The sequence below is a fragment of the Parasteatoda tepidariorum genome, chromosome 5 (genome assembly GCF_982258835.1).
Source record: "Parasteatoda tepidariorum strain Cologne lab strain chromosome 5, Ptep-v5.0, whole genome shotgun sequence".
In the NCBI taxonomy this organism is placed as follows: domain Eukaryota; kingdom Metazoa; phylum Arthropoda; class Arachnida; order Araneae; family Theridiidae; genus Parasteatoda; species Parasteatoda tepidariorum.
In genome coordinates this window covers 85,741,168-85,761,333 of record NC_141759.1, presented here as the reverse complement: position 1 = coordinate 85,761,333, position 20,166 = coordinate 85,741,168, and the positions used below count along the sequence as shown (strand labels likewise).

At 25.7% G+C, this 20,166-nt stretch overlaps 1 long non-coding RNA gene across 1 annotated transcript; it reads right to left on the bottom strand.

Moving 5' to 3' along the window:
- Positions 1-282: 282 nt before the first annotated feature.
- Positions 283-19,577, bottom strand: LOC147809623 (uncharacterized). Its single transcript, XR_015433820.1, has 2 exons — positions 16,459-19,577; positions 283-421 (listed from the first exon to the last, which is right to left on the bottom strand). It is a non-coding gene; the product is annotated as an uncharacterized LOC147809623 (long non-coding RNA).
- Positions 19,578-20,166: the final 589 nt, after the last annotated feature.

Sequence of the window (20,166 nt, the reverse complement as noted above, 5' to 3'; positions counted from 1 at the left end):
GCCACACCCATACGTCACACCCGTTTATAGGGTGGCATCCATTCATGCATCCATCCACAAATCTTAATTTTTTTTGTCTCGATAAATTTGTTATAAAATGCCAAGTTTTCTCATCCTAAGATTTATGACAATATTGCTTATATTTAAAAAGTTGAGAAAGAAACTACAATTAAGGAATAAGTCTATTGTAATGCTGAGAAATACCCAGAATACCCGATAGTATGGGTGTTTGATGAGTAAAAAATAATCACAAAAAAATATGAATGTAAGAATTGGCAGAACTTGAAAGGTTTGAAAAGGTTTATTACATATTATTACATAATACAAAAGACTCTGTTCACTCTGTTGTAATGAAAATCCACCATATTTTGATTTTGTGGATCTTCCTTCCTGAAGCTGCTTCACAAACTGCAGTGCTTACCTGTCATAAATTAATACAGTATAATGAAATCCCATTGTTAAAAAAATAGTGTGTATTAGTTATTATGGACTGTAGAAGAAATATTACATGCAAAAAAATCTAAGACAAAGATATGGGCAGAGTTGGAAAAAAACGAGATTTTACAACAAAAAAATTACCCTTTTAAACTATTAATATTATAACCGAAGAAACAAAGAAATTTTGCATTAAATTACAAATGTCATGAAAAAGCAAAGAATATATTAATTTTAAAGATAAGAACTATTATTTGTAACATACATTACTTTTACTGAATTATTCTTCTGCTGAGTTAAAAAGAAATTACAACATTAATATCATGTTTTTATTTAGGTAATATGAATTAAAAGAATTCATGTCTTTAATGAAACTACAGAAACAAAATTTGCACCAACAGTAAAATCAATTTTTTAAAACATCTTCATAAAAGCATAATTTCATTCAATGCTCCTTAGATTACTTCACAGACGTTCTTAAAAAGCTGTATGATAAAATTAACATTCTTTTAAAAATAAATATTGTTATGAATATATCTAAAAATAAAATTCGAAATGTCTTTTTAATAAATTGATGCCACACAAATAGTTATGACTACATTAAATGAACAAATATATTTACAATGAACAAATAATATCAGAATTATTCTATTTAAGAGTTGATTGTTCTGCGGAGAGAGACCATTAGACAATGCCAACCTTCATCTATCAAAAGGTACTTCAAGATAGAATCGAGCAGCTTGCCTTATGTACTAGTGAATTGATGTTTAATAAAAGCTTTTTTCTTTAGTTTTCTTTTAATATTGCAAATTGTATAGATTTAATATTGCTGATCCAAAAAATTTAAAATTCAAACTTCATTTTAGCAAGTAATAGTTTCCCTGATTATAAAATTCGAGATGCCTTTTTTATAAATTGATGCCACACAAATAGTTATGACTAGATTTAATGATCATATATATCCATAATGTTAAATATCAAAATAATATAATCTATATAAGAGTTGTTTTTCCTTTAGTTTTCTTTAAATATTACAAATTGTATGGATTTAATATTGCTGATCGAAAAAATTTAAAATTCAAACTGCATTTTTTAGAAGTAATAGTTTCCCTGAGTAGAAAAATTATTTATTTTCTTGAATACAAAATAAATGCCATGATTCATCTAGTGCACATTATAATTCCAACGCAATTTTCTATGAAACAGTCTTCAGTTCAACAAAGTGCAGAGTTTAGTAATATTGATTTTTGGATATCTTGGTAGTTTAAAAAATAACAAATATTAAAAATGAAGATCATTTTTATTTAACTTAACTAATTTTGTTAAGATTATCATAGGTCCCATTATGATGAGAAATAACATAAAAGCATAGATAAAGAAAACAATTTTTATGTAGAATAACTACTGAAATGAGAAATTAACTAAAAAACAACTAATTGAAAAAAAGCTGAAGTCAAGAGATTATAATTAATAAATAAGAGAAATTGCATACTAGAACAGATATATTATAAATAAATACCGAGCATATTATTTTCTCTCTACTGGTTTAATTAAAAATAACTCTTTCAAGTCTTTTGATGAAAATTAATAGGATTAGAAACATTGTTCACAATTGTTTGATCAGTAAAAAATTATAGCTTATATTTTTCTGCAGTTAAAGTATATGTTTGAAAAAATGTGGAATTAGAAAAAAAAGACAAAAATTAATCAAAATTATAAAGCAACAGTTAATTAACACACACAGGCACACTATACATAAACATTCTGTTCAGTTAAAACATATAAGTACATTTAAAATATTTTAAGGAAAAAATACTTGGGGGCAGTAAAGATATTTTTAGTCACAGTTAAAGCTGAAGATCTTTCGGATTAAGAGGAATATAACATCAATGGAAAAAGTAACAATAGGATCAAAAATTCCATTTTTTCTTTTTTTTTTACCAAGGTTAGAAAAAATCAGGATATAAAAAAAAAATTGGAATTTTTTTTATTTTAAATCGGATTTTTATGATTTAAATCAGATTTTTATTTTTATTTTTTTTTCCATTTCTCACATATGCCAGTTGAAGCTCTGTTAAGCTTAATATTTTCATGAAACAAAACCCAAGACCCGATTTGTTAGATATCAAATGCAGAATAAATTAGCTCAAATCAGGAAATATAAAAAATAAGAAAATCAATTTTTCTATATTACTCTTGGTAGAACAATTTTTTCTTCATTATTCATATGCACAAACTACATATTTGATAAATTTTAGAAATATTTGCATTTAAACAAATATAAAACTAAATTGAGATAATTGAAATATTTGTTAAATAGCAAAACCAATTATTATATAGCTAACCTAGAAAATTATAATTTAAAAGTGCCCCATAACTTTAATCGACATTTAGAATTTATTTTTTTTTCAAATAATAATTTACTTGTATTATTCTCTAACATTATTTCCCTGCATAAAACCTTCAAAATGAAATTCAGATATGAAAAAAAATCATAACCTTACTAATAGCTCCTTTTTTTAGACCCTCTGACACTATTCTGAGTGTTAAACTTGATATTAAATTTTATTTTACTACACAAAAATTATAACTTATAACTAACTACTTATAAATTAGATATTATGAAAGTATGTAGAAAAATGTACGAGTAACATGAATTTAAAAAATTACACTCGATAAATAATTACAAAATTATTAACTGTTAAACTTCCAGCAAAAAACACCATGCTAGTTGCTTTGCATGCCACAGAAATAAAACTACAGGTTTGAAATTTAATAAGCTGAAAGAGCCGTGTTTGTCTAACAAAACAACAAAAGTCTTTTAACAAGCTTAACAAAAGCCTTTTTTTTTAAATTTGTTTGATAGTTAATGCAATTTTAGGTGATTTTAGGCAATTTTTCTTTTCAAAAAATATAATATGTGCACTGCTCTGCAGTCATTAGAAATGCAATCACAGATTTGAATTTCAGCAAGTTAAGAGGGTCGTTTTCATTTATGAACTTAACGTGAGTTTCTTTTATATTTCAAAATTCCAATTTGCGTAAAAGTTATTAAACTTTAAATGCATAATGCAATTTTTTCAGCTTTTCTTAATTTAAATGATAACTATTTGTCCATCGCTGCATAAAAAAATGTATCTCCCGTGTAATCTTCATTTTGTAAGCTTGCATTTGACTTGATGTCAAAAGTAATAGAAAAAATAATAACAAATAAATGATAAAAAAAATGAGAGAGTGAAAGATAAGATGTTGTCAGATATAAATCTTATATTTTGTACTGAAATTTTTATAAATATAAAAAGCTCAAGAAAGATTTTTTTTTTTTAAAATATTTCCAATTCAAACGGTCATATGATACTAGGGATCCAGATGGTGATTGGAATAGATCGTTAACAAGTATAACTTCTTCTCATTTGTTATTTCGTAGTGTGCTGCACATTCCGTAATTTGCTTTTCAAGGACAGTTGATCATTTTACAAATCCAGGTATCCTTTCATGCCATTGCAATTAACATATTAACCAAATACTAAATACTCTTTGAAAAAAATCAATTGCGTTTTCAAATTGCAATTTAAATCATGACTTAAATCAAGTTATTTGAATTAGACCAGCCCTGCTTTTCACAAAACATTTTATATTATAGAAACATTATATATATATATATATATATATATATATATATATATATATATATATATATATATATATATATATATATATCAGGGTTGGGTTTTTGACATGACAAGGGTATAATACTGGTTTAAACTGTCAAAAACCCGTCAAAAACTGAAGTTTGAAAAGAAATTATATAAACCTTCAAAACTACCAACAGTTGCCATGCATTATATTGAAATTTAATTATACTATAGGTAATCAGCAGGTTTTAAAATATTTTTTAATTAAAATAAGGTAAAATAACAAATTTAAGATCTCAGAAATTTATATTCAAATGCATGTGCAGAAAAATTTTGCACAAAAATTGTTTAAATATTTATATTTTGGAAAAAAGTTTTTTTTTTTTGATATTTAAGAAAATTAAAAGTTTATTACTATGCATTTTTGACATATAAGGAACATATAACTAATATTTATAAGGAACTTGAAAGTTATGTTGTAGAAATACAAACTTGATACAAGTGTATAAAAAATTTTTTTAATGTTTTACCAAATATCTTTACTGTCCAGTATGTTAATTTGAATTTAAAAGTAGTTATATTTATGAATAATGATAAATATAATTCATATTGTTTATTGTATTTATTTATAATTATTACACTTATCATTTTAAAACAATTTTTATCTCTTAATTTTTTTTCGTCACTTGTATTAAGAATACAAATAATATATATGTTGAAAGCAAGAAGTAATTATTCAACAGCTGAATATTTAGATATTCAACAAAACTATATAGTATTCAGCAAAATGAAATTCACAAGTATTTGGATAAACTAAATTTTCAGCATAGTAAATGAATAGGCTGAATATACTGTAAATGGACACTAACTACTCTGTGTATTTAACAGAAAGCACTTAAATTTGTATTGTCTTATGTTAACTATGAATTTAAAAAAATTGAAGATTTAAAATTCAGAATTACTGATTTTTCTGAAAAACTAACAACTAATCACAAAAGTCAAACTAAACAGAAGAACATTACAGTCACTGATCCATGAAATATTTAAACAAATTATTATTGAAATTTTTTAATTATCCTAATTAAATACATAATTTTAAAAATTAGAACATGCATCACACTACATAACGAAAATGATGGAAGTAGAAATTTAATTCAAAATTCAATAGTCTAGTTCATTTGCTCCTATATTACACATTGCTCCTATATGCACATTGGTTACTATTCAAAATATAAGTGAATCAAAAAATTTTAAATTTATTTTTTCTAGAACATGTTTAGAAACACTATCCTTTATAAAAAATATATAAATTTTATGTATTAATTAAATTTCACATATGAATATAGGTTTTTGACATTTGTGACATTTTTGACAGTGAGGTTTTTGACGTGACAGTTTAAACCATGGTTTAAACCGTCAAAAACTGTCATATGTCAAAAACCTGCCAACCCAGATATATATATATATACATATATATATATAGCACAAAAACAAAGAGAAAAAAGAAGAAAATTAATAAGTTCTATTAAGAAAATATGGAAAATAATAAAAAATAATTAACAAGAGAAGAAAATTATTAAAAATAATTTTTCAAAAGTATTTAAAATATAATTTCTGATATCAAAAAAAAAAGAAAATTAAAAATCTGGAAATCAAAACAAAGAAAAGATATAATCTCTTCATCAGCCCACACGATTATATCCGCAAAAAGGAGTGCTTTCTAATATTGGTTTAATATAGCCAAAGCAAAATATATCAATACAATAGTGTGAGGAGCACTCAAAAAAAATTTAAACAAAATTAGAGCACATTAAGTAAAAAATATATACGAAAAAACAAACAAATATATCAGACAAAAAAACAGAAATTAAAATTTAAAGAGATTAGAGAACAGTACACGAAAGGAAACCTACATAGTAAGGAGTGAATAAAATGAACTTACGCGTACCGGAATCTTTCAAGAATGATTTAAAATATTTTCGTAATAAGATTGCCAGATTACAAAATATGAAAATAGAAGCATAAATAAAGTGATATCTTATGGTACGTTCTTACTGCAATACTGAAGCTCGTCTAATTTGTTAGTTACCTTGGGTGGGCCCGAAAATGGATGCCCGCAAGGTAATAATATTATACAGGATAATTTAAAGTTTGTAATTATATATATATATATATATATATACATATATATATATATATATATATATATATATAGTATATATATATATATATATATATATATATAGTATATATATATATATATATAGTATATATATATATATATATATATATATATATATATAGTATATATATATATATATATATATAGTATATATATATATATGTATATATATATATATATATATATATAGTATATATATATATATGTATATATATATATGTATATATAGTATATATATATATATAGATATATATATATATATATATATATATATATATATATATATATATATATATATATATATATATAGTATATATATATATATATAGTATATATATATATATATATATATATATAGTATATATATATATATATATATATATATAGTATATATATATATATATATATATATATATATATATATATATATATATATATATATATAGTATATATATATATATATATATATATATATATATATAGTATATATATATATATATATATATATAGTATATATATATATATATATATATATAATATATATAGTATATATATATATATATATATATATATATATATATATAGTATATATATATATATATATATATATATATATATATATATATATATATATAGTAGTATATATATATATATATATAGTATATAATATATATATATATATAGTATATATATATATATATATATATATATATATATATATATATATATATATATATATATATATACCAAGAAAAATCAATTTGTTTTCAACATTTCTTAAACATATAGTTAATAAAATGACTTTATGCAAAAGATGATAATGGATAAAATAGGTTAGTTGTATCATTGTCAAAAATTGCATTATGCTGTAATAAATGCAGTGTTTCATTTTCAAAAGATAGTAACAAGACCAAAACTTTAGTTGTTGTTTTTTCATATTTATAAAATTTAAACTCAAAACACATAAAATATTTTTTAACATCAAAGTACAATATTAGGCATTGTAAATTTATAATAAATTTTCAAAAAATTTAGATAAAAATAAGTTTTATTTTTTTAAATTTCAAAAGCCTTCTTGTAGGGAACAAAAACGTTTGAGAACCTGTAAATGAAATCAAAATAATTTCTCTCCCTTTTAATTCAGTCTTGAACAAATATTTCTCTTTTGAACTGTGATTATCTTATCAGGAATACAGAGTGTATGATTTAAAATCAGGGGTATGATATCAAATCGAGCAAAAATTGAGGTAATTTATTGCCCCATTAGAAAATTTAAGTTATAAATAAGGCCCTTTCTCAAAATTCAAATTCTAAAAAAACAACCAAAGATTCTAATTTGTAAAAATGGTCCCTTCCCGGAATTCAAATTTATAAAAATGACCCCTTTGAACAGTTTCACTTAATAAAAATGAAATATTTTTGGTATAAGATATAGTGATTGCTGAAACAGAATGTTTTTCATGTACTATTATGACGTTTTCACAAAATTAATTTCCATTTTTCACAAAAATGTTTGTACCCTCAAAAATAAGAACCAAAAAATTAAAAACCTGGATTTATCACTGAAAAAGTCTAGATTATTTAAATATAAATGCAAATAAAAAATAAAAGTAGTAACAATACATTAGGTGTCGAACATTATAAAGGACATACCGTGAGTCACATCTGAAAGGCTTAATGGAATAAAATTATAAGTGATACTTTACTTACAAAAAAAATCACCTTTAAAATGCACACAAACATCTAAATATAATTCCCTGTGACAGAATTTTTTACGGTTATAAACATATGTGTGACCAATTTATAATAACAGAAGCACTTAGTGCTTATAGAAAAGGTCCCTACATGCATAGAATAAATCTGTACAAAATTTTTTTCTTTTTTAGTTCCATAACATAAGTTTAAATTTGTATAGGAAATAATTTTCAATAATAAAGAAAAATTATAAGTGTATAGGCGTGCAGACAAAAATGCTTACTAGAGCATAAAGAAAGGTTACCTAGTACCTGCACAAAGGAAGAACTTATAAAATAGCTAAGAATGGATAAAAATAATAAATTTGTGAACAAGATAACGGTATATGAAGTATCAGTTTAAAACAGTCTGATTTTATGCTTTATTTTAGTAGTTATATCAGGTACAGAAACAAATCAGGTAAAAAAAATTAATATAAAAGTTAAGCAATATGTAATATAAAACATTTTATAATCATTTGAAACATGATAAACAATTAACTTTGGTATTCACTTTGTTAATTACTTTGGAAGTTACAAAATTTTTCATAATCTCATTTCTGTGAAAATTCGAAAAATGTACAGCAATTGGTTCCATGCATATCAATTAAGCCTGCTTTTATAAACTTTCGGTTATTTTTGTATCCTGCTAGTCGTCCATTTATTTGAATAAATTTTATTTTATGATTTGTTCCAACATCCTCATTATTTCCTTCTTCAGATCTTAATTTCTGTTTATTTACACCATCAATAATTGAGCCCCACTTTTCACAAATAGCTTCTGAAATTAGTATGTTAAGCGAAGAAGCAAAAAAAATAATAATAATAAGAGTAGTATATTACTATTGAATTCTTAGAATGTGGTTTTGAATGGCAAATTTTGAGAACAAATACAACACATATATAGCAATGTAATTTGGAAAACATCCATTTATTAAATATAGAAAATTCAAATCAAAGAGTTCCCCTCATAATTGTATCAATTGAAACAAAAGGAATTTTATCCAATATAGAATTAAAAGGATATTCATTTAATCCTTTGGTTTCTCCTCCCTGGTATGTGGATATAGCAAAGACTCATCATTAAATAATAAGTATAAATGCTTTGTGATTGCAAAAGCACTTATAGCTTCTCTATTGTTAGATTTCTTTTCCAGAAAAATATGAATCTCACTGACTAATAAGACATATAACATACTTTGAAAAAGCAATAAAGTTGTTTTTCAATAATAAGGAGGAGTCTTTATTGGAATTGAGAGTTCTTAAAATTTTTGAACTGACAAATTTTTCCGGCAGTGGCACGTCATGAAAAGTACCAATCATCTTAGGGTCAAATGGAAACATTTCTGTTTCAGATCTTAAGTTGGGAAATAAACTTTTCGGAAATTATTTAAGAAATCAACAAATTCTTTGGTGTTAGAAACTATTTTTGATAATTCTTCAAGATACTTTCTTGTTATAGTCAAGGAAGAAAATGTACTTTCGATGACGAATGTGAACAACCAAGAAAACAAGTCAGAATTTTGGACTTTTCTTGTTGCATACCCAAGACAACAGCGAACATCTGACAAAGCTAAAACATTGAAAAATTTTTCCCTACTCATAAGTGAATCTCTTAATGTGTAATCTTATTGTGGAACTCTTGGAACTTTTTCATAAGCAGACATCAATATTTTGTGATAGCAGATGAATGTTCTAAAAATGCCATCACAAAAAGAAAAAAATTTTATTGTTTTAAATAATTTTGGTTTATAAAAATTAACAAACTTTTCTGCATATGAAATTACCAAACTTTTCTGCATATTTTAATAATCCCATAACAACTAATTTTTTTCTGCCAATTTATCTTACAGATGTTTTCTAACATCAAGATTTACGTATTGACCATCAACTGCACGGCCAATTAGATGCTGGCGAATATATGTGGTTTCAAGACCAAATTTTTCGAGTGTGTTTAAAATACTGCATGATAGACCATCACCAGTAAAATCAGTGACAGCATTATGTTCCACATAAATTGACTTATAAAAGGATTCATGATTGATATCAAATAGTATTCGTAAACCAATAATGTGAAGACTACCTCTATTAGATGTCATCTTATCTGTAATTAACTCCGATTGGAAGCTCATTGCTCACAATAAAATTACAACTTTTTTTAGCAAAACGTAATATATATATGTGGAAGAAAAGTTCGAGAAAACTCTTTTGAATGATTTTTCAACCCAACTTCTGCTCTACTATTATAAAATTCTGCCAGTATTGTTTCAAAATCCCTGTGTGAAGACCGATGTTTGTACGATAAATACACTGCAGAAGCACAATTAATTGCTGCTAATTTTCTCATTTCTATGGATTCTTCAGTTAGCTTACTAACTTTTGCCATTTGGCCTTACATACTTTTAGCCATTTTCAGATTTTTAGTATGAGTAATACTGTTCAAATGTCAGCATAAATCATACTTTAAGTGCCTGAAAGTTACTGGCATATTATCTTCTTCATAATTATCACAAATTTGAAAGCTGAATTGAAGAATTATCTGACATGTGGTGCATTTAAGACTTTCATCACATCGTTCGAGGGGTTTCACCCCATTTTATTAATGTGTCAACAGATCTAGCAAATTTTAAAACAATTTCCTTTTCTTCAGTTGTGTGTGTTCAGCACTTCATTCACTTTATGGTGTGATTTATAATGTCTCTCATTTTTAAATTCTTGAATGTGGTTTGTCAAACCTACAGAATTAATATAAAATTCAGTATTAATGGTGCAGAATAATTATACAATAACCTGGGAAGTACAATAGCAACAGAATCATTGCATACAATAACCTGCAAAATGTACAATAATTTTGCACTTAAACATAATCTGTAAAATACTAAAAATTGCGAATTAAACACGAAAAATTGAATTTTTGTCATTGTTTTAACTAAAAAAATATTTTAACATGTTCATTGCCAGACAAATGCAGGGGGTTACTCTGCATTTTATAATAATTTAATTTTAAATACTATGTCATTGTCATGCAAAAACATTATATTTTCTGCAAAAATAGTAAGATAATGACATGCATATTGGTACCACTTGATCTGTTTCATTGTCATGCGATATAACGTGATCCCACAATGGGCAAGTTAGAAAAGGGATGATGTTTAAATAGCATGTATACTAAAAATCCTGAAACAGTTTAAAAAAATCAGGAAACTCTGACAAAAAAAAATTAATTCTGCAGACGTAAAAAACTTTATATTGTACGTAAAACATCACGATGTATTGTGTTCAAATTTTTTTAAGCCAAAACCACACAATCAGAACTTTGAAATCAATCTTAAATAAAAAGAAAGTTAATTTAAAAATAATCTTAGTAATGTTTATTTCTTTTAAATTAAATAATAAAGAAGAATTGGCAAATTTTAAAAGAAAAAATTATGATAATCATAACATACAATATAGTTTTAAAGTGGCAAGAACTAACACTAACTAGAACAGGAGAATGGCCTGCTGTGCCTTAATATTAATGCCAAAAAAAAATCATTCATAATTGTTTAATTATTAAGTAAAAGGAAAAAAAATGCTTTTAAGAAGCTAAAATATCTCTTATTTTTTTATTTAAACAAAATAATAAAATAGGATTGAGTATTGCCGTATTCTAGAATTTAAAGTGGATAACAGAATCTCATAAAGCATGGAGCACATAAAAATCTATAAATTTCAATCAGATTTTTTAGAAAGCTTATATTTTAACCTCATTTCACTTAAGAAAAAAACTAAGCGTCATGTTTTTAAATTCTTATTTCGTATGATTTTAATGGCAGTAGTATTATGTACGTTAATACAGGGGTCTACAAATCATGGTTGTCAAAGTGCCTAAAAAAATCATAGCTGGTAAAAAAACATCAGAATATTTTAAAACTGTTGGCTACTGAAACTTGGACCTCATTCCTAGAATTTTTACATTTTCGTACACATACCAATGCAAAATATACAAAAATACAAACAAAAAAATAATAATAATAGTAATGCTAAAAAAAATTTTAAGTTGAAGTAGAAAAAATATGAGGAGCTACATTATAGAGAACTAGACTATCTTTAATTAAAATTGAATAAAAAACTGAAAAGTATCGAAAAATACATGCATTTTAATGAAAACATTGTAAAGATTTGAAGGTTTGCAAGTGCTGCCAGTTACAGAAATTTGTATTGATCAAAAAAATATAACATATAAAACACTACAAATTTTCAAAATGTAAAATAACAATAAAAAGGAATTTCTCAAGAAGTTCAGGGAGCTGATTCCCCAGATAACATAAAGTTAATAATCATAAAGTCTAGTGGAATCATTTTCAATGATTCCACTAGACTTTAAAAATTACAAGTTCATAAATCCAGAGCTTTCAACTTTTTGGGTCCCTTTTTACTAAAAGCAGGATCCTATCTTTTTCTTTTTTTTTAATTTTATTTAAACGACTTAAAACTCCTCATGCACCACAAAGCATAGCATGAGGCTTACAGTTGTAAGTAGAAAACAAAAAGAAGAAAAATTTACAAATTTATATTAAAAACAAAATTCCGCAAGGCCGCAAGACTTTCAATACTTTTGACCAGTTCTGATAAGACAGGTGGCCAACAAATAGAAAGACGTCTCAAATCAGTCTTTAAATTCATTCGGGCACTCGCATACAGACTACAATGAAGAAGAATATGTTCAGCATCTTCATCAGCATCACTGCAAGCACAAATTCCACTGGTCTGCAGATGGAAACGAAATAAATATCTCTTAAAATTTCCATGGTTTGTTAAAATTTGGGTCAATTTAAAATCAGCTGCAAAGAATTTACATTGCAAACGGTGAAAAATGGATGGAAAGAACCTTTTTGTCCAAAGCGACCGAGGCGAAGCAAGAAATTCAGCATTCCAGTCCGCAGGATCCTATTTAAATATAAATTCTCTAACACTTAATCTATTAATGTGGATATTAATAATTATTTTATCTATTGATAAGCAAAACAAAAAATTTCACAACAAAAAAGTCGCACTTAGGTTATCAAGACTTTTAATTAAAAGGCAAATCAATCACCTGCATCAAGGAAAAGCAATAATGTAATTTGGAGGTCCAATTTTTTCCTTCAGCTACTAATAAATAAAAGGATATTAATAGATATATTCAAAGTTTAGATACAAATTTGCCTGCATCACTATCAGTCAAAAGTTTGCAAAAATTTTGAAATCTACAAAGAAAAGATCTAAATTCAAATGCTCATAGAACTGCGAAAAATCATTCAAATTGCATTAAAAATTTGATATGTTCTAAAGTGAACCCTCTACAGTTAGTTACATATTATCAAATTGCAATACTATGTTTTTTGCAGCCTGAATCCAGCTTTTCATCATGGGTTGTTTTCATTGTGAAAAAATTTGTTAAGTTAGAACACTTGCCAAACTTGCAACAAAAAAAATTTGTACTTTCTGTTAATGGAAAATAGTTATTTGAACTGTTCTATGTAAGCCCTCAAAATTTCAGATCGATTTGAGTTTTTTTGACGCAGTTATAGAATTTTGAAAAACGTGTACTTTTCTCGATTTTTGAGCATTCCATATATGCAGTCTTTCGGTCTCTCGATTTTTGAGCATTCCATATATGCAGTCTTTCGGTCTATAGATCTTCTACCAACGAACTTTTTAATTTTAATGTTTTCTATATTGTCAAACAATTAATATTTATTATAAAACAAATATTCTTATTCATTATTGTAATTATTGTTATTACAAAGAATTTATTATGAATATAATTAAAACAATACCTCATAGATGTCACTGTACACGATTGTACACAATGCACTGGTTCATTGAATACTAGAAGTTTAACAAACAATACTTTATTTAACAATTGTAAATAATCAAACCAAAATTGTTGCACTATTGCAATGGTAGACACGACTGGCTCAAACAAGAGCTCAAGAGCAACTGACTAGTTTGAAACAATTACAACAGTAGGCGTTTCGCTTAAGACCGAACAGTCACATTGCATCGAAAATTAGTTTGTTCTTGCAAACGAAACAATGTTTATTGTTAATTTGAGGAATGTACTATAAAATTTCATTGACTAATTTTTTACTATTAGATTATTTTATTTGAAGCAACGTTATAAATATGTCTCCTAGAAAAGAAACATCAACTGAAAAACGTGCAGCTATAGTATCTTTAAGAAAAGTAGGTCACACTATAGACAAAATTGCTGCATTAGAAAACGTTTCATTAGCATGCATTCATTCTACAATTAAAAGGTTCAATGAAACAGGACTCTACGTTGATCATACACATTCCGGAAGGCTAAAGATGACATGATTACATCAAATCGAGATGATCGAAATATTATTGTTACAAGTTTAAAAAATAGATTCGATACACCTGCACAACTGAAGTGTAAATTATTCCCAGGTTCAGAAAAAGTTTCAATTTCAACAATAAAATGGCGTTTGAGTAAAGCTGGCTTTTTCGGACGTGTCGCAGCAAAGAAACCTCTTCTTAGACCCAAAAATAAAATACTACGATTAGAATGGGCTCGCAAACATCAGCATTGGTCAATCACAGATAGAAAAAGTGTACTATGGACTGATGAATCAAAATTTGACATTTTTGGGACCAAACGTCGCATGTTTGTAAGACGTCGTGAAGGAGAACAAATGCAACCAAATTGCATTCGACCAACGGTTAAACACGGAGGGGGTAGCATAATGGTTTGGGGATGTTTTGGAAAGGATACTGTAGGAGATTTAATTAAAATAGATGGAATAATAGACCAAAAAAAGTACCATTCTATTTTGCAACGTCATGCTATTCCTTCGGGTGAAAAAGTTGTCGGTCCAAATTTTGTATTTGAGCCAGATCCCAAGCACACGTCTAAATTATGCGAAAATTATTTTTAAAAAACAGAAAACGAAGGTCGATTGAAAATTATGACGTGGCCAGCTCAGAGTCCTGATTGTAGCCCGATTGAACTTTTATGGGATCATTTGGATCGACAAATTCGATGCTCTGATATTTCGAATCTAAATCAGTTATAAGACATTTTACAACAGGAATGGAAATCTATATCACTTGAAGTGATTAATGGTTTGTGTAAAGCTACTATAAAAGCAAAAGGTGGATGGTTCGAGGAATCTAAGATTTAAATGATAATTTATTTAATTACAAAATACGAATAAGAATATGTTAAATATTTGACCTGTTGTAAATAAAATAGTTTAGTAAAAATGCAAATTTTTTATACTATTGTTATTATTTTTTTAGAATTATTTATTTAATTATTGTTATAACTTTTTATTTTAATTTAATGTAAAGCAAAAATATCACAACAAAACTAATACATATAAGCAATAAATATAAACACTAATAATTACAATAATGAATAAGAATATTTGTTTTATAATAAATATTAATTATTTGAAAATATAGAAAACATTAATATTAAAAAGTTCTTTGGTAGAAGATGTATAGACCGAAAGACTGCATATGTGGAATGCTCAAAAATCGAGAAAGGTACACATGTTCTTCAAAATTCTATAACTTCGTCAAAAAAAATCAAATCGATCTGAAATTTTGAGGGCTTACATAGAACAGTTCAAATAACTATTTTCTATTAACAGAAAGTACAAAAAAAAATTTTTGCAAGTTTGGCAAGTGTTCAAACTTAACAAATTTTTTCACCATAAAAACAACCCATAATGAAAAGCTGGATTCAGATCGTAAAAAACAAAGTATTGCAATTTGATCATACGTAACTTACTGTAGAGGGTTCACTTTAGAACATATAAAATTTTCATGCAATTTGAATGATTTTTCACAGTTCTATGAATTTAGACCTTTTCTTTGTAGATTTCAAAATTTTCGCAAACTTTTGAACAGTAGTGTATATGCAGACAAATTTCCCTTTTCACACTGTATAATGACACCTCCTAGAAATACATAACTTATTTTACACATCCCTTTTATGATACTTGGCATAAGTAAGACTGTAAGCAAAATCCCTGATTTTATAATTTAAAAATAATAATTAACTTCGGTGATATTTACAAATTCTTTTTAAAGACAACAATGTTAATAAGAATAGGAGTTTTTTATGCAGTTCAACTTTTTGATGCTTGATAAATCATCATTAATTTATAACAAAATAGAATTCATATATAGAATTCATGGGTCATTTAAATTTATAAATGCAAATGTTTAAAAATTTGACATTCAGAAAACTATATTTAATTTTACAGGATGCTGCCTTTATATAAGAAGCTTTAAGTAAATTAATGACTAAAATCCTTAAAATTTTGCAAGCAGTTGTTGGCATGCAAACAACTATCAATTTTTATAACCTTAAAATGTTTCAGCAGTTACAAGTGTGAAAAATTTTTACAGTGCAAAATAATAAAACCATGTACTGAAGCAAATTAACATTCAGAAATAAACAAATATAAAATACCTATCACAAAATGTATAGACATGAATAGTAGCAATTTTCAATTAAATAAATTATCACTTTCCCTTTCACCTAATCCATTGCTTCAAAATAATGCAGTCTGTTCCGACTATTCAGATACCAGCTGTAAGAGAAAAAATGTTTTCAAGTAAAGGAAACACACACACACATATATATATATATATAATTATTTCGGTGGTTTATATGCGTGTGTTTGCTTATATATATAGTACGATAAATAAATACAAAAAAGACAAAAAGAAAATCAAGAAGTTTTATTTACTGCTCTTAAGCTGCAAGCACATATAGAACTCATAAAATAAGTTCAAAAAAAAGAGAAAACATGGGAAAAAACACAGAATAATGAAAAAAGAGAATTAAAAAAAATTTAATTAAATTAAAAAATAAATAATTTAATAAAAATTCGGAAAAAAAGAGTAATCTCTTTATTAGCTCACACGATAATATACGCAAAAAGGAGTGTTTTCTAATATTGTATCAATAGAGCCAAAGCAAAATATATCCATACAATAGAATGAGAACTCAAAAAAAATTAAAGCAAAATAGAATCGAACACGTCAAGTAATAAAAATAAAAGAAATTTTTTTCTATTTAATTATTTTTCATACTTTTTTTCATTATTCTGCAATTTTTTCCGTGTTCTCTTTACTTTTCGAACTTTACATATATACATAAAAGTCAGTATAATTTTCACTTTATTTAACTTTTGTTTAATTTCTCAAGATAGAGTATTCAGACTAACAGTAATTGTTTTGTTTCAGTTTAAAAGGATAGATTTCATTTAAGCTCTCTCAAACATTGTGTTCATTGTATTTATCTCAATTTTGTATTCACTAATATAACTTAAGTAATTTGAAAATCTGAGAAAGAATGTTCGATTCAGTTTCATTGATAGATATAATTGGCACATCCAAAGGATTGTTTTAAAATTTAAACACCACACACAATGGGTACATTATATTACTCATATAATTTATACTTTGCAAACTAATGTTAATTTTCATATAGGAATCATTTATAATTGATTAAAAGTATTGTAACAATAAAGATTCTATTTAGGAAAGAAACTGAACTTTAAAATGCTGATGCGTTCACATGACTATTTTTTATTTAGAGAACATTACTTTGTAAGAGTCAAAAATAAGAAAAACTGCTAGAATAATAAAAGTCATAGAATGCTTAAAAGTATTTCTATTATGTTTTCATATACTAGAAAAAAATGCAAGTGTAGGTTAAAATTAGACAATAAAATTAACTAATCATGGAAATATTCTATAACAGATAAAAGTAATTTTTGCCTAACAAGGCAATTTTAAACTATGATAGTTTTGCTCCATATTTGACTTAGACAAAGCTTAAACTATAACAAAGTTTAATAGTCTATAATTTAAAAACATCTGTACCATATTCGTGAAAAATCTGACCCTTGCTTAGTTTTATAATTGTTTACAGCTCATGTCAGCAAGTACATAAATGCAATGTTTTGATTTATCAAAATAAGTTTTAAAAAAATTTCAAAACTTTTTAATATTTTTATTTTGATAAAGTCTGTTACAGGATCACATATAAAAAAAATTTCTTTACACTAAGTTTTTGTTCATAAAGAGTTTTACTCAATTGATAAAATTCTAACTATAAAAAGGTCAAATTTGGTAGCTTTAATCTATAAACAACAACCAAACTCTGTTGATGATGTCATGGAATGTCAACAAGACACGCTCCTGTTCATACTGGTGAAAAACCTCATTCTAATCAAATTCCATATGATAATCAAAAAATTCACACTATAAAGTTATTCTAATAAAAATGTCACTATAAATTTATATGCTATTTACAGCAATGCATTTTAAAGTTTTTATTTGAATAATATACAAAATGTTTCCTAAAGATCAAACACAGTTGCTTTACATTAGTTTTTAATTCTTATGATAGTTTGACTCAATATTTAACTATGAACAATATTACTACAACACCAAAGTTATGCTAAGATAATTGAAGAGTAATCTGAGGATGACATCCTGGATTAAAGTTCTTGTACACCGAAGAAAACCATATTTTCGCCACATCACTATATAATTCATCTATAATTTGTGTAAACAAATAAAATCTAAGTTTGAAAACAAAATATATATACATATACTTTAATACTTCTTCAGTCAGATAAATATGACGTCCGCAAAACCATTATTTGCAGTTGATTCACATAAAGTATTAACTTATGTTAGTTTCATTCAATTTGTAATTGGAAGAAAGTTCTACTATGACATTAAAGTTTGCTATAATTTAATAAAATATCCTGACTAAACAACTGGATTCTAGTGATGCCAAAAGATTCACAATCTCGTTCATACTGGTGAAAAACCTTATTCTTACACAAGATAATTTTTTGTTTACTCTTTTAATATTTAAACAAGTTTTCATTTTGGTAAATATAACCTTTGTTATAAGTTCATAAACAAGGTTACTTTTCGGGAATTTTTAGCCCACATGATAGATAGTTGAAGAAAATTCCACAATATAAGGTTCATGGTTGTTGTAATTCTAAAACAACCCTCTTTTGATGACATAGAATTCACAGTCATGTTTATGCTGATGAAAAGTTTTATTCTTGTCTAACGCTATATTTCTCATAACTTTGAGTTAGGTTTACACAGTAAAATTATCAGTTTGTATTCATTTAGTAGAGTCAATTTTATTTGTCGATAATGGATAAAGCATTGAGCGAAGTCACGACATTTCCCATGTAGGATAAGTAGTTCACATAATTCATAATTAGGCGAAGATAACAAATTGCTGCTCAAATTATAGAAATCATAAAAACACTAGGAACATAGAAATATGTATTTCTTCAAAAAGTTTAAATCAAAAATTTAAAACAGATCATAAAATATATAGCAGAACATGATTCGGCAGATCATGAAAGCTATTGCCATCGTGTATCAATAACAGTGTAAAACTTTCTGCAAATAAAATTTTATCGACATTATTATGCCACTAAGGCTCTGAATTCGTGATCGCAACAAACTATAGGGGGCGCTGTTGCGTGAGATGAATACCTGCAATTCTATATCAGCAGTCATTGGAGACGTCTTTAATGTAGCGTGTAGCATTGTAACGTTCCTTCTTTTGTGACTTATTACATTTGAAAATAAAAAGTGTTTGATATTCTTTCTTATGTAAGCGAAAACAAAATTTTATCTCGCTTTTTTAGAGAAGGAACATCCAAAACACATGGGAAAAATATTTGCAAATAAACAGAAAACAAATATGTATCTTCTTATTAGAGTTAAAACCTAATGCCTGCCAAATCGTTTTACTAAATTTGATAATATAACATGAAATCCCTATTTGAACTATATATTCACATGTTTTATGAATCATATTACTTCAAACATTAAAATATGAAAAAAAAAAGTATACATAAGCCCATAATTTTATATCATTTAAAATTTGAAAATAAGTTTCTTGACAACAATTTTTATCAAGAAATTTTCAAGCATCAATAAAAATCATTATTTATAAAGTAAAAAACTTAAAATAAAGAATGCTTACGAGAAAGAAAACGATTTTAAAAATTCCTCAAATTAAAATAAAAAACTTTCATGTTTTTTTTTTAAATTCTCAATCGGACGTAGAAACCCATCCTATAAAGAACCATCATCAAATCAGAAAAAAATTATTGACAACTAT